Source organism: Canis lupus, chromosome 15 (assembly GCF_048164855.1).
Source record: "Canis lupus baileyi chromosome 15, mCanLup2.hap1, whole genome shotgun sequence".
In the NCBI taxonomy this organism is placed as follows: Eukaryota; Metazoa; Chordata; class Mammalia; order Carnivora; family Canidae; genus Canis; species Canis lupus.
This window is the reverse complement of record NC_132852.1, coordinates 47,391,550-47,416,319: the sequence shown is the minus strand read 5'-3', so window position 1 is coordinate 47,416,319 and position 24,770 is coordinate 47,391,550. Positions and strand designations below refer to the sequence as shown.

Below are 24,770 nucleotides of genomic sequence, written 5' to 3'. Positions count from 1 at the left end.
CATCCAGCCAAGTGCCCCACTCAGTGCCCATCACTCAGTCACCCCATCCCCCACCCACCTCCCCTTACAGAGTTAGGAGTCTCATGTGCTGTCACCATCTCTGGTATTTCCCACTCATTTTCTCTCCTTTCCCCTTTATTCCCTTTCACTATTTTTTATATTCCCCAAATGAATGAGACCATGTAATATTTGTCCTCCAACTGACTTATTTCACTCCGCATAATACCCTCCAGTTCCATCCACGTCGAAGCAAATGGTGGGTATTTGTCATTTCTAATGGCTGAGTAATATTCCATTGTATACAGAGACCACATCTTCTTTATCCATCATCTTTCGATGGACACTGAGGCTCCTTCCACAGTTTGGCTATTGTGGACATTGCTGCTATAAACATCGGGGTGCAGGTGTCCCAGTGTTTCACTGTATCTGTATCTTTGGGGTAAATCCCCAGCAGTGCAATTGCTGGGTCATAGGGAAGTTCTATTTTTAACTCTTTGAGGAACCTCCACACAGTTTTCCAGAGTGGCTGCACCAGTTCACATTCCCACCAACAGTGCAAGAGGGTTCCCCTTTCTCCACATCCTCTCCAACATTTGTTGTTTCCTGTCTTGTTAATGTTCCCCATTCTCACTGGTGTGAGGTGGTATCTCATTGTGGTTTTGATCTGTATTTCCCTGATGGTAAGGGATGCAGAGCATTTTCTCATGTGCTTGTTGGCCACGTCTATGTCTTCCTCTGTGACATTTCTGTTCATGTCTTTTGCCCATTTCAGGATTGGATTGTTGGTTTCTTTGCTGTTGAGTTGAATAAGTTGTTTATAGATCTTGGATACTAGCCCTTTATCTGATACGTCATTTGCAAATATCTTCTCCCAATCTCTAGGCTGTCCTTTAGTTATGTTGATGGTTTCTTTTGCTGTGCAGAAGCTTTTTATCTTGATTAAGTCCCAATAGTTCATTTTTGCTTTTGTTTCTCTTGCCTTCATAGACGTATCTTGCAAGAAGTTGCTGTGGCCAAGTTCAAAAAGGGTTGTTGCCTGTGTCCTCCTATAGGATTTTGATGGATTCCTATCTCACATTAAGATATTTCAACCATTTTGAGTTTATCCTTCTGTGTGGTGTAAGAGAATGGTCCAGTTTCATTCTTTTGCATGTGGCTGTCCAATTTTCACAACACCATTTTTTAAAAAGATTTATTTATTTATGATAGACAGAGAGAGAGAGAGAGAGAGAGAGACAAGCAGAGGGAGAAGCAGGCTCCATGCTGGGAGCCTGATGTGGGACTTAATCCCAGGACTCCAGGATCACACCCTGGGCCAAAGGCAGGCACTAAACCACTGAGCCACCCAGGGATCCCTTCTCAACACCATTTATTCAAGAGACTGTCCTTTTTCCAGTGGATAGTCTTTCCTGCTTTGTTGAATATTAGTTGACCATAGAGTTGAGGGCCCATTTCTGGATTCTCTATTCTGTTCCATTGATCTATGTGTAAATCAGCATTTAGAGAAATACTTAGAGCTTTGAGCAATATACTGAAAAAGAAGAATAGAAATAAACTAAGAATCCACCTCAAGAAGTTAGAAAAACTGGATAAAAGAATACTATGAGAGACGAAATAAAGAGCAGAAATTAATGAAATAGAAAACAAATGCTATAGAGAGGATTAACAAAGCCAAAAGTTGGTTTTTGAAGAGAAATTATTGACATTATTGACATTATCTGGTGAAACTGATAAGAAAAATAAGAAAGGAGAAACAAATAAACCTATATCAGAAATCAAAAAGAAAAACTATAGATTCTTTAGACTTTAAAATAACGATTATTTAACATTATGAAAAATAATATACAAAAAATTTAAAATCAAACAAAGAACTAACTGTGTGGCAGGCATGATTTTACATACTTTAAAAATATTAATGTATTTAATTTGTGTAGCGTCTTTACAAACTAGGCACTATTCTTGTTCTCATTTCTATCATCATGCCCATTTTATATATGGCAAAACTGAGGCTGAGGGAGTTAATCAATTTCGCTGAGGCCACTCAATTAGAACCCATAATTTGAACTCCTGCATTATGTCTTAAGAGTTCAAGGACTTTGCCACCATGCTATCCTGAAATTGAGCAAGAACTTAAAAATACTACAACTTAACAAAACTGACAAAAGAAAAATAGAAAAGCTGAATAGTCCTCTAAGTTTTAAATAGTTATTTTATTTATTTATTCATTTATTTATTTATTTAAATAAATTAATTTTTTATTGGTGTTCAATTTACCAACATACAGAATAACACCCAGTGCTCATCCCATCAAGTGTCCCCCTCAGTGCCCGTCACCCATTCACCCCCACCCCCCGCCCTCCTCCCCTCCCACCCCTAGTTCTTTTCCCAGAGTTAGGAGTCTTTATGTTCTGTCTCCCTTTCTGATATTTCCCACACATTTCTTCTCCCTTCCCTTATATTCCCTTTCACTATTATTTATATTCCCCAAATGAATGAGTAAATAGTTATTTTATTTAAACTGTTATTTGAAAATTTTCACAAAAAATTGAGACAGGATGGTTTTACTGGTGAGTTTTGTCTCATACTTTAAATAAGCAATAGGTATTTTTACATAAAAATCTAATAGAAAAGATATATATCTTCTACAACTCCTTTTGTGAGACTAGCACAATCTTGATACCAAAACCCAACAAAGACAGTATAAAGAATGCAAAGGCTAATTTCACTCATAAACATAGGTAGAAAAAAATTTTTTGAAGATTTTGTTTATTTATTCATGAGAGACACAGTGAGAGAGGCAGAGAGATAGGCAGAGGGAGAAGCAGGCTCCCTGTGGGGAGTCTGATGCGGGACTCAGTCCTGGGACCCAAGGATCATGCCCTGAGCCAAAGGCAGATGTTTAACCACTGAGCCACCTAGGGGTCCCCATAGGTAGAAAAAATTACATAAATTATTATCTAACCTAATTCACTAATATATATAAAGGATAGGACATCACCAAGTTGGATTTGTAAATGGAATGCAAAGTATGTTTAATTTTATAAAAAGCAATGAGTGTAATTTACCATGTAACTAGACTAAAAGAGGAAAACCATATGATTCTCAATAGAAGCAAAAAGGGGGTTTGATAAAATTTCACATCCATCCATGATAAAAAATATTTTTGCAAACTAGAAATTGAAGAAAATTTCCTTAATTTAATAAAAACCACTTACAAAAAGCATAGTTCATGATATGTACTTACTGATGAAATGCTGAGAGCTTTTTATTTGAAATCAGAATGAGGGATCCCTGGGTGGCGCAGCAGTTTAGCGCCTGCCTTTGGCCCAGGGCATGATCCTGGAGACTCGGGATCGAATCCCACGTCGGGCTCCCGGTGCATGGAGCCTGCTTCTCCCTCTGCCTGTGTCTCTGCCTCTCTCTCTCTCTCACTCTGTGTGTGTGACTACCATAAATAAATAAAAATTAAAAAAAATTAAAAAAAAAAGAAATCAGAATGAGTCAAGGTATCTACTATCAACACCCTTATTCAACATTACGATGGAGGTCTAGTAAGCACAGTAAGGTAAGAAAAAGATAAAATCTATATGGTTTGGAACAAGGGAAATAAAACTTGCTGACTACTTAGTGTGAGCATACACATAGGAAATCCAAAGAATCAACAAAGAAATTATTAGAATTAATGGGTGTTTAGCGAGATGGCAAGCATATACCCTCCATTCTCTTATCCCCTTTTGCATGACAAAATTATAACTTTTGAAGTGATACAGTAGAAATTTCTACTTTCAAATCTTAAAATTCTAATGTTAATCGATATTTTTATCCTCCTCACAAATTACATAAAGACACCTCAACTCTTACCATTCTGTTCCTTATATGTTGTTGTTAGTATTTTAGTTTTATCTTTAAAAAAACTTTGTAAATTAGATACGAATATTGTCAATGATTTTTAGATTTATTTACATATCCTATATTTTTTTTGTTCAATGTTCCTTTTTGTGTCTCAGACCTCCCATTCTGGGATCATTTTTATTTCCTCTAAAGTATATTTTTAGGGTAGCCCCGGGTAGCTCAGCGGTTGAGCACGGCCTTCAGCCCAGGGTGTGATCCTGGAGACCCGGGATCGAGTCCCACATCGGGCTCCCTGCATGGAGCTTGCTTCTCCCTCTGCCTGTGTCTCTGCCTCTCTCTCTCTCTCTCTGTCTCTCATGAATAAATAAATAAAATCTTAAAAAAAATAAAGTATATTTTTAAAAATTGCTTTAATGAGTGTCTGTTAGCAGCAAACTCAACTTTTGTCTGTTCTTGAAGAATAGTTTGGCTGGGAATAGAATTCAAAGCTGTCTGTGATTTCCTCTCAACATACGGAATATGATATTGTACTGCTTTCTGGCTTCCTTTGCAACTGTTGATAAGTCATATGGCAGCTGAAATATCATCCTTTTATAGATGATCTCAGATTTCCTTCTGGCTACCTTCAAGGGACAGAGTCCTCACCCTCAACCTGGAGACTAAGTACACACTGGTGAGTGCAGGGACCAGGTGAAGGGAGTGTGGGGAGATCAGAGGAGGGGAAAAACACAACACCTGAGCAGAGCTACCTGCTGCGGTTTGCAAGAAAACTCAGAAACCAGATTCAGCAAAGAGGAGAGGACATTGGAACTTCCTTATCACCTCTAGTGGCTAAAATGCTAGGGGGCATCCAGATTTGAACTAAGGACCTCTTGAGCTGCAGTCAAATACTCTACCCCTGAGCTATAACCCTTGCTACACCAGTGAAATCCAATTGGTACCCTTTCCCTGAGCAGCCACACCCAGAGCTTCTACCCTAGATGCCCCTTCAGCACGGTTGGCTGAGTCGCCAGACCTGCTTTACAGCTACCTCATCTGCCTGCCTCAGAAGAAGCAGCAACATGTTGCTTTCTCACCACTGCTCTGCAAGGTCTCCATCTTCAGTTCCCAGGTGAGGGCAGCGCTTGGGATGCATTCCCTGAAGGCTGGAAGGCTCCATTGTAACATCTGTATTGTGGTTTTTGTGCTCAGCACCTGAAAACACAGACTCACAAGGCCCAGTGGCTGGCCCAGGATGCACCCCTTAAAAGGCAGAAGATGCACAGACTGGGGATGGGTCAGAGCTCTGTACGCATTGCTGCACCCTCGGATGCAAGCAGAGCCCGCTCTCATTGCCTCAGATCTCCATGACTTCAACCCTTAGCCCACTGGGTGAGATGAGCCACCTGAAGAAATGATTGTCCTTAGGCTCCAAGTCCCCCTTTCTGTGCTCCGCTCTGCGATGCTGGCTCTGGGACTCTGTACCCCATGTTTGTCCTTTGCCAAGTGGCTTCCTAGTTGGTCCCCAGTAGGGCTCTCAGAAGGAGACTGGAAGGTCGGAGCGGGACAAAGCACCTGCTCTGCCTGCTCTGGTTCCTGCCACTGTCACCTAGCAGCGACAGCTCGTCCCAGGAGCAATAGCGATTGCTGCCTGTGGTTTGGTGCTCACAGGACCAGCCTTGTCACAACTCTTTGGGGACACCAATGCCTCCCTAGAGATCTGAGGCTGGGATCCACAGAGGAACTCCCCAAACCTGCAAGAGTTCCAAAGTTCATCCTCCTCCTGTGTTCTCCCGACTTCTCACAGGTACTACCCCCGTGAGACTTGGTCCCTCCTTTTTGTCTTTATGAAGGGTTGAATCGCCAAAAAGATCTGCTGAAATCTCCCTCAGTACCACTTGGATCGGGTCACTGGAGAGACAGCGAGGTGGGATGAGGTCACAGCGGCGTTGGGCAGGACACAGTGTGATGGGGTCCTGGTAGGAGGAGGAGAGACATACTCGGGGAGAGACAGCCTTGTGAAGACAGAGGCAGAGGCTGCATGGGTGCCTCATCTACAAGGGATGTCAAGGGTTGTCACCGGACACCAGAAGCTAGAGGCACAGGGAGGACCCTCCTCTTCTGAGAGAGCACTGCCCTGTGCATATCTTGATTTCAGACTCCCCAGAGCTCTGCGACAATAAAGTTCTGTTGTTTTACACACTCAGCTTGTGGTGCTTTGTTACAGCAGCTTTAAGAAACTGATACACTCATTGATGATTATTTATATTAATTCTCTATTAAAATAACAGAGGCAGCTTTTGTCCCTGGACTGGACCCTGGATGATACTGAATTGGTACCATTGTGGCTCTGGGGAAACAGACCCTCAAAGAGGACATTTGGGATGGATTTGGTCTTGTCCTTGATCTTCAAGGCGGTGCTGAGGGCCCGATTGGAACTTGGATCTACAGAATGGCTGAAAGTGTGTACAGGTTCATAGGCCAAGCCAGCCTCGACCTGTTTGGGGATCGAGAGGGTGGTGTCTATACAACTCGATTTTGTCATTTCGGATAAAGGAGGAAAAAGTAGGGTTTTCAAAGGGGGCACCTGGACTTGAACCAGGGACCTCTTGACCTACAGTCAGATGCTCTACCACTGAGCTATACCCCCTCATGCTAAAAAGGGTGTGTAATTAATAAACTCCTTACACTTCCACAGGACTGCTGGTTCTGTGCAACTATAAATGCACCCTCTCATGCCATAACTATCCTCCTTTCCCAGAAAGGCACCATCACTTCTTGGCATCAGCTCGGAAGATCAGTGAAGTTTTCATCTGAGACCATGACATCTGTACCTGGCTTAGTTTTCAGGCTGAACATGAAGCTCAGGGGTAAGTCGGTGCTCGCTGAGCAATGACTAGAATGTTCATCACCAGCCTTTCAATTTGTCATATTAGTTTACATTTTTATATAATCAGATTGATCCTTTATAGTGTGCGATTTGGGGGCTGTGTCAGGATGGTGTCAGGATGTGCCAGTGTCTGCCTTTCGGGCCTTGAGCATTTGGAACAGATGTTGGTGCATGTGCTGGTTTGTGGCGGAAACTGATTGGCGCCTAGTGCTGGGCAGTGCCAGGGGTCATGGTGGTTTCCTCAGTCTGCTGAGGGCGCAGCTTGCTTTGGGGCATCGTTCCTAGAAGGTGAGCTTGGAGACTCCTTTTCCATGCCTCTTCCTCGGTGACATATATATTTGTAACGTACATCTGAGACTCCATCTGGCTTCTGCGGGCTGGACCTGAGGGCTCTGACTGACACAGGGAGCTAAATCCTGAAGTGCCTTCTGTCCCACCCTGCTGACAAATGCATCTCTGAGTGAAGCTTTTCCTACTCTCTGCAGTGAGGGATCAGTTGTATTTTTCTTAAGATCTATCGTGGCTCAATACCCGTGCATTGGGCTTGTGGACATTGAGACCCACAGCGCCAGAGCTGGTGAACACTTGATTGTTGCAGAATCTCCAAGCAGCAACAGAGAGCTTATGGACACTTTTTTTTTTTTTTTTTTAAGATTTTATTTATTCACGAGAGACAGAGAGAGAGAGGCGGAGACACAGGCAGAGGGAGAAGTAGGTTCCCTGTGGGGAGCCCAATGCAGGACTTGATCTCAGGATCCCGGGATCACTCCCTGAGCCCAAGGCAGACGCTCAACCACTGAGCCACCCAGGCATGCCCGACTTTTTTTTAAGATTTTATTTATTTATTCATGAGAGACACATGAGGGAGTCAGAGACACAGGCAGAGGGAGAGGGAGAGGCCCTGGACAACACTTTGAAGGGCACCAGGCTCTTGCTCACTTTGGCAGCTCTTATACTGATGGGCACTAGCCTCAAGGATGTGCTGACCATGAACTCCTCCAGAATACAGAGATGACTTTCTGACTCTGTGATGATAGTTATGTGAGCCCCACTGTACAGCTGCCTTTTCCAGCCGGCAGGAGAATCCTACCCCACCAGTTAGCAGCTGCGTTCAGTGGCTTAGCAACGGGCCAGAAACAAGAGTGTCATTGTGCCGGATGGTATAGACTCACTACAGTACCATGCATTTCTAGTGGGAAAGACAGGGAGTTCCTGGGAGAGTTCACAGGCAAGGAAGCAGCCCGATGCACAGTGCCCCTGAGCTCTCTCTATTCCATAGAGAGGTGGGCTTGGACCAGGCAGAGCCGGGTGCACCACAGAAAGTGCGCCCTTGGAGGGATCTTTCCTTGTGCTGCCATACATTGTCATGGGAGCACTGGGAAGGCCTTGGGAGCACCCGAGTGACTGCACCAGGGGTAGTTCCTGGTCAAGGACATGGCCTCGTTAGAAGAGCCTCCTTCTAATGAGTAACTCAGACCTACACTGAGCTAGTACTCATTGGTCTTGTTGGTCATTGATAGGGAAAGGGCTTGAGCCTTCTGACTCATCTTGATTTGTGGTATAAACACATCTCCTTTGTGGTGTAAACAAGCTAGGCACACACACTTTTCTTTTGTAAAGGGGGTGTGGAGGTGAGCAGACCAGGACTGGCATGGCCACTCCAGGGTGTCTTTAGGGACACAGGCTCCTTTTAGCTCTCTCTGGTCAGCCTTTCTTGAAATGTGGATCCCATCCTCAAGGTTGATCCATGGTACATGTTGGCAGCTGGTGCTCCAGTCATCACATCTATGCTCCAAGTAGGAAGCAGGAATAAAGGTCAAAAAAGGGACATAACCTTTTCTAAAATTTTCTCAGAAGTCTTGTCCAATGACTGCATTTTATCCCTCTTTGCCTCCCTTAGCCAAAGAGAGGCCATGAAATGTGGTCTTTTGGGTGGGACATACTGCTTGGTATAAAACCAGGTATAAAAGAGGGAAGGATGTATATCGGCTAGTTAACTGGCGAGCTCTGCCCCCTTCCGCACACACATGCAAACTTACACGCATACATACACACTTGCACATTTATACATATGTGTGTGTTTCACAGTTTCTACTTTTTTTTTTTTTGTAAAGGGGATAAAATGTGGCCAATATCTAGGTCACTATACTGCATATCTGCAGGGTCCTATGTAATTGGTGGAGTTGTATAGTACACAACCTGTGCATCCGTACGTGGCTGCCCTGTCAATAACCATCTCTCCAGCATTCCATCTATCAAGACCTCTCCTATGAATACCTGCTGTTTTTTCAGAGCTAATGAAATATTTCACCCTGTTGGTAAGTTGGTCTGTTTCCACTCCTGTTTGATTAGAGGAAGCTTAGAGATGAGTTTTATATTCAGCTAGAGTCACTTCTCCGAACCTGGGCTCTCAGGAATAATCACTTACTTCCTCTCCTAAATGTTCAGCCCTTGCCTTTTTCTCCCCTTCGATTTGAAAAATCCATGGTAAAAGATACATAACATAATATGTATTGCCTTATCCATGTTGAAGTGTACAGTTCAGGGGCCTCAAGTACCTTCACACGGTTGTGCAACACCACCCGTCTCCTGATCTCCTTCGTCTTTCCAAGCTGAAACCCCATTAATCAATGACTCCTTACCCCCTGCCCCCTGACACCCATCCTTACGCTTCTTTGTCACCATGATTTTGGCTACTTCATGGAAACCAGTCCTGTTTATCCTTGTTTGACCGGTTGGACTTTTATGGTACCTTTTATTGCAAGCTGCCTCCGATTCAATTTTTTTGAAGCTAGCTTGGTGTAAACAAATAAAACCAGGATGGTAATAATTAGGCACGAGGGAAGCACCGAAAAAGCCTAGGGCAGATTTCCTCTCTCCCTTCAGGAAATGAGTGTGGCTGAGGAGGTAAACAGAACACACTGGAGTCTCTACTACTTGTTGGGAATGTAGACTCCAGGAGGCTGGGCCTGGCGGGTCTCAAGGCTGTCCTTCCACCGGAGCGGTCGGTCCACTGCGTAGAGACACCGGGATCTGGACCGAGCACCTGTTGGTTTGCACTCAAATGCTCCACCCCTGAGCTCTACTCCCACCCTGAGCTGTGCTCCCACGTTGTCATGTCTCCTGGGAAGCTGCCCGAGCACCTTCTCTGGGCACCCACCTCCACACTTGTCAGGGGCTGCTGTCCAGGGGTGCCTGGGTGGCTCGGCAGTTGAGCATCTGCCTTCGGCCCAGGGCGTGATCCCAGGGTCCTGGGATCGAGTCCCGCATCGGGCTCCCTGCGTGGAGCCTGCTTCTCCCTCTGCCTGTGTCTCTGCCTCTTTCTCTCTCTCTCTCTGTCTCTCTGTCTCTCATGAATAAATAAATACAATCTTGAAAAAAAAAAAAGAGCCCCTGCTCCATGGCTGATGCATTTCGAATATTGAGCCACCGTTGCATTTCTGTTTGAGTCTTTCTCAGTTACATTGTCCTGTACGACTGGATGGGGTTTTCTACACTTGTACTGAGATGATTCTGGAGTGAGACTGGCCTTTGCCATAGAGGAGGATGGCTCCTTGCTCGAGGGCATCCGAGCTCCCTGTGCTAGAACCCCCAAACCAGGGCTCGGCTCCGTCTGTAGGAGGATGTAGGCTAGTCAAGCTCCCAGGACTCCAGACACATACAAATGAGCTGCTATCTGCGGCAGTCTGCCTTTTTTAAAAAGAAATAAGAGTCAAGAGTGTTGTTAAGTGGATGATCTTCCCCCCCAGGATTATAAACAAGGCTCTGATGCACATAAGCACACATTTGCCCACTTCTCACGATTCCTAAAAGTGAAATGTCAGGCTTCAAGGACGTGGCTTGGTGAAGCAGCCCAGGCAGCCCTTCCCGGGAGCACTCCGGGCAGGCAGCTGTCATGTGTTCCCCCTTCGCTTCCATCCCCGTGGTCCTGCCAGGTCATGACAGGGACTCTGCCTCTCACCTGAGCGCTGACAACCGGTGGGCCTCAGTGAGGCCATCAAGGTACGCAGCTTGGCTCCCAGACGCGCACAGCAGAGACCTGAACTTGTACACGCAACCTGATTTAACCTGCTCCCGAGACCTCCGGAATCAGACTCTCAAAGGAGGGTATTCCCTCCGTAAGCCAGAATGCCCCCCAGGTTCCCCCAGAAACCAAGTGAACTGTCAGAAGGTTGCTGAGTGAGGCTGCAATCAAAGCAAATGGAATTGGATGCTCTGGAGGGTTTTTGCGCAGGCCGCAGAACATTTTCGTGTTCTATTCCGAGTCCAGAGTACTGTCCCTTCTCCAGAGGTCAGAATACTCACATCCATTGCAGTGGGCATCTCGGTGTCCTTGGTCACCCTCACTGGGTGGCTGAGTCCTTGTCACCCCATCCCCTGAACACATGCACTCCTTCTCCATCTTGCGCCTCAACCCTGTGACCTGCTAAGGGTGTGCGCATCTTGGTCCACACTGAGGGCTCCAGGATACGTAACTGCATTTTTCTACAAAACAATTTGATCTCTCTTTTGTGTCCCATCCTGCTGAATGACAGAAATTTAACCCCTCGACTCTGAGGTCCCCGACCACTTCCCCTGTGCTGAACCTACCTTCTGAAGGGACTTTTAGAGTACTTCGGCCTTTGGGGCAGGGGCGGGGGGCCATCTGGTCTGCCCCATGGTCTTGGCTGTATGGTGAGCTCAGGAACCTTCTGATCCCATGCTGGTCCCCTCTGCATCTTCTCCTTGCTTCCCTGGTCCTGGCCACCATGGCCATGTGGGTCTCCCATGCTGGGACACAGTCAGCTGCTCTAGTGCTGATCTTTCTTCTCTGGATCCCCCAGTGCCCAGACTGCTGGAATTAGAAAGGTAGGGCTCATCCCTTCCCTCTGGTACGAAGGACACAAGTTCTCCCTGGCTGCCTGGGGCAGGGGGGCGGTAGCAGGGGGATAGGGGCCAGAGGGGCAGGAAGTCCTGGTTACCATCCCCATTATGACCAGCCACACCTGAACCATAGGAAGACTCGGCTGTCTGTCTCCCCTCCACTGACCCCATGACTCCTCATCCTGACAAGACAGCTCTGGCAGGGGTCTTCCTGTGACTCAGCGGGGAATAGATTCTGTGAATTGTCGTCTTTTGGCTTCATGTCAACCCTGAGCTGGGTACAATTATTACCCCCATTCTGCAGATGAAGAAACTAAAGCTTAGAGAAATTCAGGGGTCCAGCCACTCTAACTCTGAGACTAAAGCTTCTAACCACATTGCAAGGTTTTTAAATTTAATTTTTATTTTTTTAAGATTATTTATTTACTTATTCATGAGAGACACAGAGTGAGAGGCAGAGACACAGGCAGAGGGAGAGGCAGGCTCCCTGCAGGGAACCCAATGCGGGACTCAATCCCAGGACCTGGGATTACTCCCTGGGCCAAAGACAGATAGATACTCAACCAATGAGCCACCCATGTGTCCCAAGATTTTTTCTTTTTTTTTTAAAGCACAGAGTGAATCGTGTCTCTGCATGGCAGGGCTAGATAAAACATCAGCCATTCCTTCCTGTGTGATTTCTCTCCTGAAATATTTGGGAGATACCAGCTCATCACCTGCTACTGCAGGCTGCTAGGCTCTGATGCACTTACTGAGATCGTAGCTCCCTTTTACTGATACTCCCTCCCGTCTCAAGAAGTCACATCGAGGGAGGCGCAGAGGTTTAGCTCCTGCCTTTGGCCCAGGGCGCGATCCTGGAGACCCGGGATTGAATCCCACGTCCGGCTCCCGGTGCATGGAGCCTGCTTCTCCCTCTGCCTGTGTCTCTGCCTCTCTCTCCCTGTGTGATTATCATAAATAAATAAAAATTTAAAAAAAAAGTCGTCATATCGAGTGCTCCTTCTCAAAAACATGTCTCTTGGGGTCACTTCTACCCATGGCCAGTCCCATCCATTGTGCACTGATTCTAATTTCACTTTCCTGGGGCGATACTCTCTTCAAGTTTTAGGGGTATCACCATCCTAAGTATAAACCAAAGTGGGATGGGTCCTGGGAGCAGTAGGGAAATTCTTTCCCCCCTAATCTGTGGGCAAGATGAGTCACTTCATCACCCCTGAGGCAGGAGCCCAGCTGGCTGCGGGGACACACTCATCGACCTGTCCATCCACTTGTTACCTCGTCCTGCGTTGCTAGTGATGCTCCTGGCACTGCTAATGAGTCTGAAACCATAGTGACTGGTTCTAGAAACATGCTTCCGCGCTTCCCCTTGCTTTTCAGCAAAGCTCCTTTTGAGAAGTCAGCCTATCTCCATGGTGCCAAGAGGAATATAGTCAGTTGTCCTCCCTCCTCACACGCCAGTTCACCGTTTATTAATGGAAGATACGAAACCTAACCAGAACCAGAAGATGAAAAGAGTATTTTTTTTAAAATTGGGGAGCATAATTCATTTCCCTCTGTGTCATTTAAAAATACTTATCTTCCTATGGTTCCTATGGAGAGGGATTTTTAATTTTTTATTATGGAAAACCTCAAATATATACAAAAGCAGGGACACCCATCATTCCATGTAGTGGTCAGGGGTCTCCACAGAGACAGAGAAACAGAAGCAATGGGGTGGGGGGTGTGGAGGTAGAGAGAGAGAGAGGTTTATTATCAGGAATTGGTTCACGTGATGTGGGAGGCTGAGATAACCGTGATTGCCCATCTGCAAACTACAGACACAGGAAGGCTGGTGATGGGGTTCTAGTCCAAGCCCACAGGCAAGGAAGTGAGGCCTTTGTAGAACTAGAGAGCTGCTGATGTAAGTTCTAGTTTGGGGCAGGAGAAGTCAGTGTTCCAGCTTAAATAGGGAGAGGATGACTTGCCCTGCCTCTGCCTCTTTGTTCTATTCAGGCCCCCAATGGATCGCATGATGCTCATGGGCCCTGGGGTGGGGGTGGGGGGGTTGGCTTCACTTGGGTTTGACTGATCCAAATGCTAATGTCATCTGGAAATACATCACAAGCACACCCCAAAATAATGCTTATCTAAATATCTATGTCCCTTGTGACCCAGTCAGTTGACATAAAACTGGCCATCGTATTCAGCTTTAACAATTTTCAACATGGCCAAGCTCTTTAGAGATGGAGGCTTGATAGGAGTCTAAGAAGATGTCACTGGAAGAACTGTATTCTTCCTTTGTATAGGGATGCTCTTGTGTCTGCTTGTTTCTCTATTTGTGAAGTCAGGATGAACTGGTGTGTTGAGGTGTTGTTAACTTTGTCAATTTCCCCAGCAAACATTTATCTCATGGTTTTATTTTATTTTTTAAAGTTTTTATTTATTTATTCATGAGAGACACACAGAGAGAAGCAGAGACACAGGCAGAGGGAGAAGCAGGCTCCCTGTGGGGAGCCCTACAGGACTCGATCCTAAGACCCAGGATCATGCCCTGAGAGGAAGGCAGATGCTCAACGCTGAGCCACCCAGGTACCCCTATCTCATGGTTTTAGCATCTATATCATTAGGAGCTGCAAGTGATTTTATTCCAATTCTCTACCTCTTAGCTCAAATTCTTCTGTAAGGAAAGGTATCTTTTATCAGCTATTTGGTTCTGTTGGAACATATTTAATACAAAGGTATAGAACAAATGCTTGATTATTTCCTTTTCCTTATGAATTTTCAGAATAACGAATCCATGCCTTAGCAACCTCCAGATTTGACCAGTGAGAGCTGGGCAGCGCCAGGGCTCAGGCCTTAGGGAAGGAAGCCCCACAGGAGCTGCTTGCCTGGAAGAGGCCGGAGCAGACCTGGCTGAGGAGTGGACCTTGGTGCAGATTGTCCACACTGGGGATCCTGGCAAAACACAGCAGAAACAGGGAGGACATTCCAAGAGACCCCTGCTGGATTCACCGCCGATGTTGGTGGGTGAGACCTCATATAATTTATTTTTAAGTTGTAAATTTTATTTTAAAAAGATAAATACTGAACTCGCAGAATTCACTTGATTCAATGTTCAAAAAGTATGCAGCTGGGGACAGCCTGGGTGGCTCGGCGGTTTAGGGCCGCCTTCAGTCCAGGGCGGGATTCAGACCCGGGATTGGGTCCCACGTTGGGCTCCCTGCATGGAGCCTGCTTCTCCCTCTGTTTGTGTCTCTGCCTCTCTCTCTGTGTCTCTCATGGATAAATAAATAAAGTCTTAAAAAAAAAAAAAGTATGCAGTTGGAAGCAATTGTCCCCCAGGAAGCGAGTGGATAAATAAACTGTGGTACATCCACACAATGGGATTATTACTCAGTCCCAAAAAGAAATGAGCTCACAGGCCAGGAAAAGATGTGGAGAAAGCTTACATGCCTGTTACTAAGTGAAGATGCCAGTCTGAAAAAGCTGCAAACTGAATGGCTTCCCAAAAAAAGCAAAACTATGGAGTGGGTAAAAAGTTCAGTGGTCCCAGAGGATCTGGGGGTGAGGAGAGATCAGCAGGGAGAGGGGACTTTTAGGGGGTGAAAGTACACTGCATGGTACTGTAACCATGGATGTGTGTCATCGTATGTTTGTCCAAACCCATGGGTGATTATGACGTGTCACCATATGGGCATCACTGTCACAGACACGGGGTGCTGGTGGGGGATGTAGATGGTGGGGGTTTCTGGGGGAGGAGCAGAATGCAGGGGTATGTGGGAAATTCCTGTACCTTCCTCTCAATTTTGCTATGAACCTAAAACTAGAAATAGATATATTAAAAAATAGATATATTTTATAATTTAAAGATTTTATTTATTTATTTGAGAGCGACAGAGACAGAGAATGAGCCAGGTAGAGGGACAGAGGGAGGGGGAGAAGCAGACATCCAAGGAGCAGAGAGCCCCACCGTGGAGGGCTCCATCCTAGGACCCTGAGGTCATGACCCGAGCTGAAGGCAGTGGCTTAACCAACTGAGCCCCCCAGGAGCCCCCTCCAGAAATACAAAAGGATAAATAAATAGATTGAAAGAATAAAATGTGAAAAATGTAGGCAGTCAAGATTCTCCTGCTTACTCATCTGACAACCTCCCTCTTCTGGTGCTTGGAGGAAAGCCAGACTAACAGTTTCTTTCACGATCTTCCATAGTCTGTACCCGTGAGTAATTAGCACATAGGCTCTCTCAGACTTTATTAACACAAATGGTAGCATAACCTACACACACTTGCTTTTTCAGGTAATTTAATATAAATAATGGCATTTACTTGCCCGCAACCATTTCTCTCTATAAGAAGAGAACTCTCCACCCCCAGTCCTTGGAGAAAGGCAATCCTGGAGCCCAAGACCCAAAGTCTCTGCACACATGTCAGGCTGTGAGCTAGACAACAGCAGGCTAGAAGGAATTTTGGGATAATCATAGAGAGCTTCTGGACTTGAACCAGGGACCTTGCAATCCAGAGGCAAGTGCTCTACCCCTGGGCTATGCTCCCTGCCTGGGCTAACAGACCTGCTCAGGACTTCTCACTTTGGTAGCTATACCCAAGCCGCCTGGGAGAACTAGACTTAATGTTCATTGAACACTTCTAATGTACTAAACTATTCTAAGAGCTCTCTCTCTCTATATATATATATGTGTGTGTGTGTAACATACACACATATATATGTTATTTATTTATTTTTTAAAGATTCATTTATTTATGATAGACATAGAGAGAGAGAGAGGCAGAGACACAGGAGAGGGAGAAGCAGGCTCCATGCCAGGAGCCTGACATGGGACTCCAGGATCACGCCCTGGGCCAAAGGCAGGCACTAAACTGCTGAGCCACCCAGGCATCCCTATATATGTAATTTAAAAACCATTTGTGGCAGTACTATCCTCACCACCAGTATCACCATCCTCATGGAGAATGACAGTGACACAGGGGATTAAGCAACTTGTCCCAAATTCCAGAGTAAGTGATAGAATAAGAGTTAGCCACCACTGTACTCATGCTCCTACATCATACTCATTTGAAGAGCTTTGTATTATAAATATTTTTGTGAAAATATTTGTCTTATGAATATCGTGTGGAAGAAATGTACTTTGAATGGAAGCAAAGAGTCAATACCTATGAAAATCTTGTGACTAAAATACTTACATATTGCAATACAAAAAGATTAGCACAAAGAATACTCTTTAATTAGCATAGTTTGCTTCAAGCTTACCAGTGACCTCAGCAGTTGTATCAAAGCATTTTCATTGGGTTTTCCTACCCCCTCCCAGAGCCATTTTCATTGGGTTTTCCTACCCTCTCCCAGAGCCACCTGCCTACTGCAATCTCTTTTCTGTAATTGGTGGAGCAGCCCACCACACTCTGGGGAGCAAGAGGAGCCTCTTTGTACCCTGACCAGCACACCCATACCCACAGCCACCTGTCCCCTAGAAACTGCAAGAAGACAAGGAAGCCTCCCACGCTCAGGAGGCTGCCTATCATCTACAGGTGGCTGGTCTGGATTGACAGGTGCTTTAGGAGGAAACTGAATACCAGATTTCAAAGAGTCCAAAAGTTCCACAAAACATATAGTATCAAATTTATAATGTTTATAAATGTTTATATTGATTACATGTTTATAAATGTTAATACTGATTACATGTTGAAATTATAGTGTTTTTGATATCTTGCATTAAAATACGGAAATCAGGGATCCCTGGGTGGCGCAGCGGTTTGGCACCTGCCTTTGGCCCAGGGCGTGATCCTGGAGACCCGGGATCGAATCCCACATCGGGCTCCCGGTGCATGGAGCCTGCTTCTCCCTCTGCCTGTGTCTCTGCCTCTCTCTCTCTCTCTCTCTGTGACTATCATAAATAAAAATTTTTAAAAATAAAATAAAATATGGAAATCAGTTTCACTAATTTCTTTTTACTTTATTTATAAATTTTTATTTGTTTTTAAATTTATTTTCATTTAAAAATTATTTTTATCTTAAATTTATTTTATTTGTAAAGATTTTATTTTACTTATATATTTTATTTATATTTTTAAAATTATATATTTTTATTTATTATATTTTTAAAATGTATGTTTTATTTATATTTTTAAAATTTGAAAATTAAAAGTTTTCCAACTTTTGTTGAAATATAATCGATATAACACTGTGTTAGTTTAGGGTGTATGATATAATAATTAAATATTTGTCTATACTGTGAAATGAGCACCACAATAAGTCTAGTTAACATCCAGCTCCTGTAACTATCCATCCATCAACTATAACATCCATCACCCATAAAAATATATAGCTATATAGTTATATACACTTTTTCCTTGTGATGAGAACTTTTAAGATCTATTCTCTTAGGGATGCCTGGATGGCTCAGTTGGTTGGGCTCCCAACTCTAGATTTCATCTCAGGTCATGATCTGGGGTGGTGGCTGGAGACCCTCCTCCAGCCCCTGGAGTGCAGAGTCGGCTTGGGATTCTCTCTCTCTCTTCCTCTGCCCCTCCCCCCCTTGTAGGCTTTCTGTAAATGAATGAATGAATGAATAAGTAAATAAATAAATAAATAAATAAATAAATAAATAAATAGAATCTTTGAGGAAAAGAAAGTCTACTCTCTACAGCCACCACGCTCTACCTTACACCCCAGGACCGACTTATAGCTGAAGTGTGTACCTGTTGACTCTCTTCAGCCATTCGAGCTCTGTTTTATTTCACGTGGCTACTGGCAAATATAAACTTAGGTATATAGCTCATAGTCTACTTCTGGGCTGGACCTCATGGGTGGGGGCAGGACAGGGCAGAATGGACCAGGGTGGTGCTTTCTGACCTGCTTTGCAGCCAGAATGTGGGCTAAAACATGCAGCCCTTATAGGGAACATCTGGACTTGAACCAGGGACCTCTAGATCTGCAGTCAAGTGCTCTGACCCTGAGCTATGTCCCAGGTACACTTGTTTTGTGTCTCTCACACAGTCTTCTTCCCACACAACCAACCCGGGCCTGCCAGCCTCTGTGGCCTCCGTGCCTCCAGCTTCCTTCTGAACTGGCCTTTCTGCTCTGAACGCCAGCTGGCTCCCTTACCTGAGCTGGGTGGATCGCTGGGTCTGGCGCCCACAGGCAGAGGCAGCAGAGGTGCGGGGACCCTCTCCTTGCCTAGACGTGGAGACCCAGCCCCCCGGAGCCCCTTGCCTCGCTCAGCACACTGGCTCTGGAGCACGCGCCACCTGGTTTTCCGTCCAGCAGCTACTCTCATCTGCCCCCTGGGGCCCATTTTCCCCTCCACCTTCCTCCTCCTCCTCTTCCCCCTGTTCCTCACCCAGGGCCCTCGCTCCACTCTCCTCTCCTGGCCTGCGCTGTACCTGCGAGACCAGGCCCAGGGAATGAAACAGTAGGTGCCCTAAGCCATGAGAATTGTGACAACGACAGGAGCTATGTTGCAGGGCTTGTCCTGGGAGATCTGAGGACGTTTACTCAAACACACAGCTGTAAACAGCCTAAAGACAGAACACCCGAATGCCAGACATGGGGAACCGCGAGGGGAGATCGACCAGTGTAGGAGAATAATCACAAGGGTTTATCAGCAGTCATTCCACTGGTGACAACCCCAAACCATGGGGCTATGATCGATCGTTAAGCCCATTTTACAGATGAGGAAACTGAGGTACCCAGATCTTACATAAGTAGTCTAACCTGCAATGATTAGAAAGTGGGGTCACAAACCCACGCAGTCTGGCTTGCCCACACAACAAACCACTGGGTTTTACTGCCTGATAGTACAGGGGTCATAGATGCTCAGAAAGAAAAAGCTGTTTATGTAAATTATAAACTGGGACAATTCAGTTGGCTGTTTCTGAAAAAGTATTCAAGTAGCAACTAAACTTCTTCAAATTTTTTTTATTTTTATTTTTTAAGATTTTATTTATTTATTCATGAGATAGAAAGAAAGGCAGAGACACAGGCAGAGGGAGAAGCAGGCTCCCTGTGGGGAGCCCGATGTGGGACTCAATCCTGAGACCCCAGGATCAGGACCTGAGCCAAAGGCAGGCACTCAAACCGCTGAACAACCCAGGTGCCCCTGAACTTCTCCTTGTGCATCAAAACAAAGTCCAAGTGGATTAAAGCATTGTGTATAAATAAATAAAAGTAAGTGGGTGCCTGGGTGGCTCAGGTCATGACTGGGGGCGGGGGGGGGGTCTTGGGATAGAGCCTCACATGGGACTCAGCATCTGCTTCCCCTCTCCCTCTACTCCCCTAACCTCCTCAACCGCGTTCACTGTGGTGTGCTTGTTCTCTCTTTCTCTTTCAAATCAATCATTCGATCTTAAATAAATAAAAGTAAAAGAATATAAATGAATATCTAACTGATTTTGGAACAGCAAGGAAAGCATTCCAGTGAAAGAAATCGCAATAGAATATAGCAATAGATTTGGCTAGAAAAGCATTAAAAGTTAGAAATGTGAACAAAATAAAAAGGTTAACAGCAACTTGGGAAAATATTCTCATAATTTATGATAGACACCATATTACAAATTAATATCCTCTACATGTAAAGAGCCCACAGATTATGACAAAGGCCATCAAGGATGTGTTCAATCTCAGTAAATCAGAATAAATCTTGGTTAAACCAAAGAAATACAAATTGAAACATTATAATATTTTTCAGCTATCAAATTAGAAAAAATTTTCTGCAATAAAATGTATTACTTTCAAAATCAGAAAAACCAATATTTTAAAAAAGATTTTATTTATTTGAGAGACAGAATGAGCAGTGGGGAGGGGCAGAGAGAGAGAGAGAAGCAGACTCCTCACTGAGCAAGAAGCCCAATGTGGGGTTGGATCCCACCTGGAGATCACCATCTGAGCCCAAGACACTTAACTGACTGAGCCATCCAGGCACCCCCAAACCAATAAATAATATAAATTTTAAGAATATTCCTTTCTAGAGGGACCTGGGTGGCTCGATTGGCCTCCGACTCTTGATTTTAGCTGAGGTCATAATCTCAGGGTTGTGGAATTGAGCCCCGCGTTGGGCTCTGTGCTTAGCATGGAGTCTGCTTGTCCCCTTCCCTCTGCTGCTCCCCCAACCGCCCCCCAAATAAGTACATAAATAAAATCTTATTTTATTTTAAAGATTTATTTATTTATGAGAGAGAGAGAGAGAAAGAGAGAGAGAGGCAGAGACACAGGAGGAGGGAGAAGCAGACTCCATGCCGGGAGCCTGACACGGGACTCGATCCTGGGACTCCAGGATCGCGCCCTGGGCCAAAGGCAGGCGCTAAGCCGTTGAGCCACCCAGGGATCCCCAAAATCTTTTTTTAAAAAAAGAATATTCCCTTCTAGGGGCACTTGGTTGCTCAGCTGGTTAAATGTCCAACTCCTGATTTCAGCTGAGGTCATGATCTCAGGGTGCTGGGGTCGAGCCCTGGGTCGGGCTCTGTGCTTGGGTAGGAGCCTGCTTAGGACTCTCTCCCTCTTGCTCCTTACCCCTGCCCCCCATCCCCGCTTCTGCATGATCTCTCTCTCTCTCTCAAAAAAAAAATTATTTCCTTCTAGTAATTACAAGACCATTTCTTATTGACATAACTAATAAGTAATTGCTTTAAGATCAAAAGAATCAATGGAATACTCATTTGGGAAATTTGCATTATAAATTTACATATAATTCATTTAAGCTTTTTTAGGAATAGGTTCTTCCATTTTAAAGAGGAGGACACAGCTTCAGAAAGTTTCCAAGAGACTCAATTTCAAGGCCTCCCTGTCCAAGTCCATGGCTAGTTCCACAGTACCACACTGCTTCCATCTATTTGTGGTAAAGGTTGGGCAACTGGAAGAACATGAGGGTGGACTCACTGGGGGTCTGGGAGACTTACCACCTCATCCTCCATCTCGCCCTCCTCCGTGGTTAGGCTGTGTGTCCATCTAAGATATGTGTATGTGGAGTGTTTGCTACGTCAGAGGCACTGCTCATACCTCTCTTTTCCCATTTAATTCTTCCAAGGACCCTTCAGGGTGGGTACAGTTATTATCTCCTGTGAGTAGCCAAGATTACCCCCGTTCTGGAGATGAAAAAGCAGAAACTAGGGGGGTTTAAGGAACTTTCAATCCTTTAATGAATACTTAGTAAGCGCCCACTCTGTTCCAGGTTCCAGGCTAGCACCGGGGCTCAACAGTGAACAAGGCAAATATGGTCCCTGCCCTGGAGGAACATGGGTCCTGAGAGGTGTGGGGTGACAGACAAGAACACAGACAAAGGAACGGATCGTGGCAGATATGGAAGACACCACAGGAACACGAAGCGGGGTGATGTGATAGAAGATGATGGGAGACGAAAGGTTGTCAGGTGACAATTTGAGCCAAGGTGCGAATAAGCCAGAGGGTAAACGGTGGATGCTGAGCACTCGGGGCTGCGGGTACAACACCCACCCACAGGGACTAGCTGGGCAGCAGGCAGCGGTGTGAACAGTGCCAGTGTGGCTGCAGCTCAGGGACGGGGAACACAGACAGGGGTCCAAGGAGAGGTCAGCGAGGTGGGGCAGGTCAGATGGTGGGTTTGTTTCCCTGGGCCACCTGGGGCAAGGTGGGCCTGCACTGAATGCGGTTTGTCTCGGTGCACAGGAGCCACTGTGCCCCTCACCGGCTCTCTGCAGTGACTCAACACAGGGCCTGCCGCCTCTGGCCTGCTGTTGGAATAGGCTTCCCTGGGTCAATCCATGAATTTCAGTTTGTTATTGTTCTGTCCACCTGGGTCCTGTTCTCTCGGAGGTGATTTTCCAGTGGAGGAGCCACAGACGTCCCCAGGAGACACACTGTCACCCAGGTGACCATGAGGATTGCCATGAGCCCATAAATGGGTCAGGGTGACCCTAGTTTGTGGAGGGGCTCCGAAGGGCTTCTCTGAGGCAGTGACACCCCCATAACACTGTGTGGGAGAAAGGGAAGTTAGGCGGAATGGGTGATCCAGGAGGAGCCTGGCTCAGGTGGAGGTCTGAGCCAAAGAGTGGAGAGAAGGCCAGGATGCCTGCCTGAGTCAGGGGAGACCACCTCCTGTGGGGTGAGTAGCGTCCCCGCAAAGTCATGTCCTTCCAGGGACCTCCGGATGTTGCATTATTTAGAAATACGGTCATTGGGCAGCCGGAGTGGCTAAGCAGTTTAACTCCACCTTCAGCCCAGGATGTGATCCTGGAGACCGGGATGGAGTCCCACATCGGGCTCCCTGCGTGGAGCCTGCTTCTCCCTCTGCCTGTGACTGCCTCTCTCTGTCTCTCATGGATAAATAAAACTCTTTAAACATAAAATAAATAAAATCTTAAAAAAAAAGAAATACAGTCACTGCATATATAATTAGTTAAATTGAGAGGAGATCATACCGGATTAGGGTGGGTCCTTAATCTAATCCGACTATAAAAAAGAGTGACACGGAGAGAACACCGAAGACACACACACACACACAACCATGCAGGATGCCACGTGATCCCAGAGGCAGGCATTGGAGCAAAGCGTCTATAAGCCAGGGGATGCCAAGGAACGCTGGCAACCCCCAGAAGCTAGAAGTGAGGAACAGATTCCCCTTCAACTTCTGTTGTGTAAAGCCACCCAGTTTGTGGTACTTTGTTATGGCAGTTCTAGGAAGCTGATACGCAGCCCCAGATAGGGCGGCAGAGTAGGCAGGGCCTCGTGGGCCCTGTCAGAATTCTGGATTTTACCCCAAGAGCAATGGGGAACCACTGCTCTTAGGGTGCAAAGGCAGGCCATGGGCAAATCTGCATTTTCAGAGATTCCCTCCAGCTGCTCAAAGCATTGGGAGTCGGGCCCCCCAAGGACTCAGTCACCGCTCCAGAGCCTTGCCTGGTTACGCGGAACCACACAGGCTGTTCCTCCGACGCCAGGCGGTTGTGAACCTCCCTCCCCTCCCCGCAGGAGCCGGCCTCGCCCTGCCCAGCCCCGCCTGCAGGTGCCCGCCTGCAGGTGCCCGATCTACTTCCCGCAGATAAGAGCAGAAACTGGTGGGCATTCTGGAAAAAAGGTTTGGCAATATGCATCGAAAGTCTTAAAAAAAAAAAAAAAAAAAGTCCCTCGCCTTCGATAGGGCAATTCCACCTCTTGGAAATAACTAGACAAATACTTGAAAACGTATGAAAGGACAAACAAAAAGTCCAGCCCACGGTCAGGGCGCTTCTCCAGGTCCACCGCGGCGCGGTGCACACACGCTGCAGCAGCGACTGGAGCTCGCGGATAGCGGCCAAGGGGATGCGGCCCGCGGCAGGGTCGCTGCGGCCTGCGGCTCGGGGGCCTGCGGCTCGGCCCCGGCCCTCCCCCGCGGCCCCCCGCGCCTCGCTTCCCGCTCTCCCCGCAGCAGCTGCAGGCCTCGGGGGAGCTGGGCCCGTGTTTGCGCCGCCGCCGCGCGCCGAACCCCGAGGCCGCCCCTTTGTGTTCGCGCCCGCCCGGATCTGCACAAAGAAAGGGCCCCACGAAGCTCGGGGCTCGGGGCCGGGCGGGCGGGGAGACGAGCGCGCGAGCCAGGGCTGGGCCCCGGGGGCACGGGCCGCGGCAGGGGCGCCCGGCAGGCAGGGTCCCCGCGCTTCTGGGGCGGGCCGCCCGCGCCACCACCGAGAGGCCCGCCTTCCTAGAGCGGCCGCGGGCGGCCAGGTGCGCGCGGCGGCCTCCAGGCCCCAGGCTCCAGCCGGCAGGGGGCAGCACGGCCGCGGCCGCCCCACGTGGCGGGGGCGCGGGCGGCGAGGCCGAGGGCCCGGGCCGGCCTCGGGGGACGCTGGGCGGGCGGCCGCTCCGGCCGAGCAATTTTAAAAATTCAAGTCATTAAAGATTAAGGGTACAAAACGCACATACATTGATTTAAAGGAAACCCGTAGACATAACGTTGTGAGGTCAAAAAGTGTAGGCTTCCCGGCTGCTCCATCAGCTCGCCGCGCGGCTGGCAGCGCCGGGCCCGGTTTCCCAGGCGCGCGCTCGGGGCCCGGCCTGCTGGGGTCCGGGAGGGCTCGGGCGGGAAGGGCGGGAGCCGAGGCCGGCGCGGGGGCTGGGCGGGCGGCGGGGCCCGGGGCCGGGGCCGCGCGGTGGCCGAGCCTGCGGCCGCGGACAACAGGCCGGCATCGCAGAGCCCGCCGGGTCCAAGCCGGGGCGCCTCGGGGGCGCCGCGGGCCGCTGCAGACGGACG

General features: G+C 47.1%; 2 long non-coding RNA genes and 1 other non-coding gene across 4 annotated transcripts; 1 reads left to right on the top strand and 2 right to left on the bottom strand.

The window, feature by feature from the left end:
- Nucleotides 1-1,334: 1,334 nt before the first annotated feature.
- On the bottom strand, nucleotides 1,335-11,930 carry LOC140605092 (uncharacterized). 2 transcript variants are annotated; one of them, XR_012007843.1, is made up of 4 exons: nucleotides 11,312-11,680; nucleotides 11,027-11,206; nucleotides 3,245-3,445; nucleotides 1,335-1,531 (listed from the first exon to the last, which is right to left on the bottom strand). It is a non-coding gene; the product is annotated as an uncharacterized lncRNA (long non-coding RNA). The 2 variants fall into 2 exon arrangements; XR_012007842.1 differs by lacking the exons at nucleotides 1,335-1,531; nucleotides 3,245-3,445 and having other exon boundaries at nucleotides 10,889-11,206; nucleotides 11,312-11,930.
- TRNAY-GUA (transfer RNA tyrosine (anticodon GUA)) lies at nucleotides 6,410-6,481 on the bottom strand. Its single transcript has one exon. It is a non-coding gene; the product is annotated as a tRNA-Tyr (tRNA).
- A 1,813-nt stretch (nucleotides 11,931-13,743) lies between the features above and the next one.
- LOC140605091 (uncharacterized) lies at nucleotides 13,744-22,881 on the top strand. The gene is made up of 3 exons (XR_012007841.1): nucleotides 13,744-14,152; nucleotides 14,349-14,586; nucleotides 21,741-22,881. It is a non-coding gene; the product is annotated as an uncharacterized lncRNA (long non-coding RNA).
- Nucleotides 22,882-24,770: the final 1,889 nt, after the last annotated feature.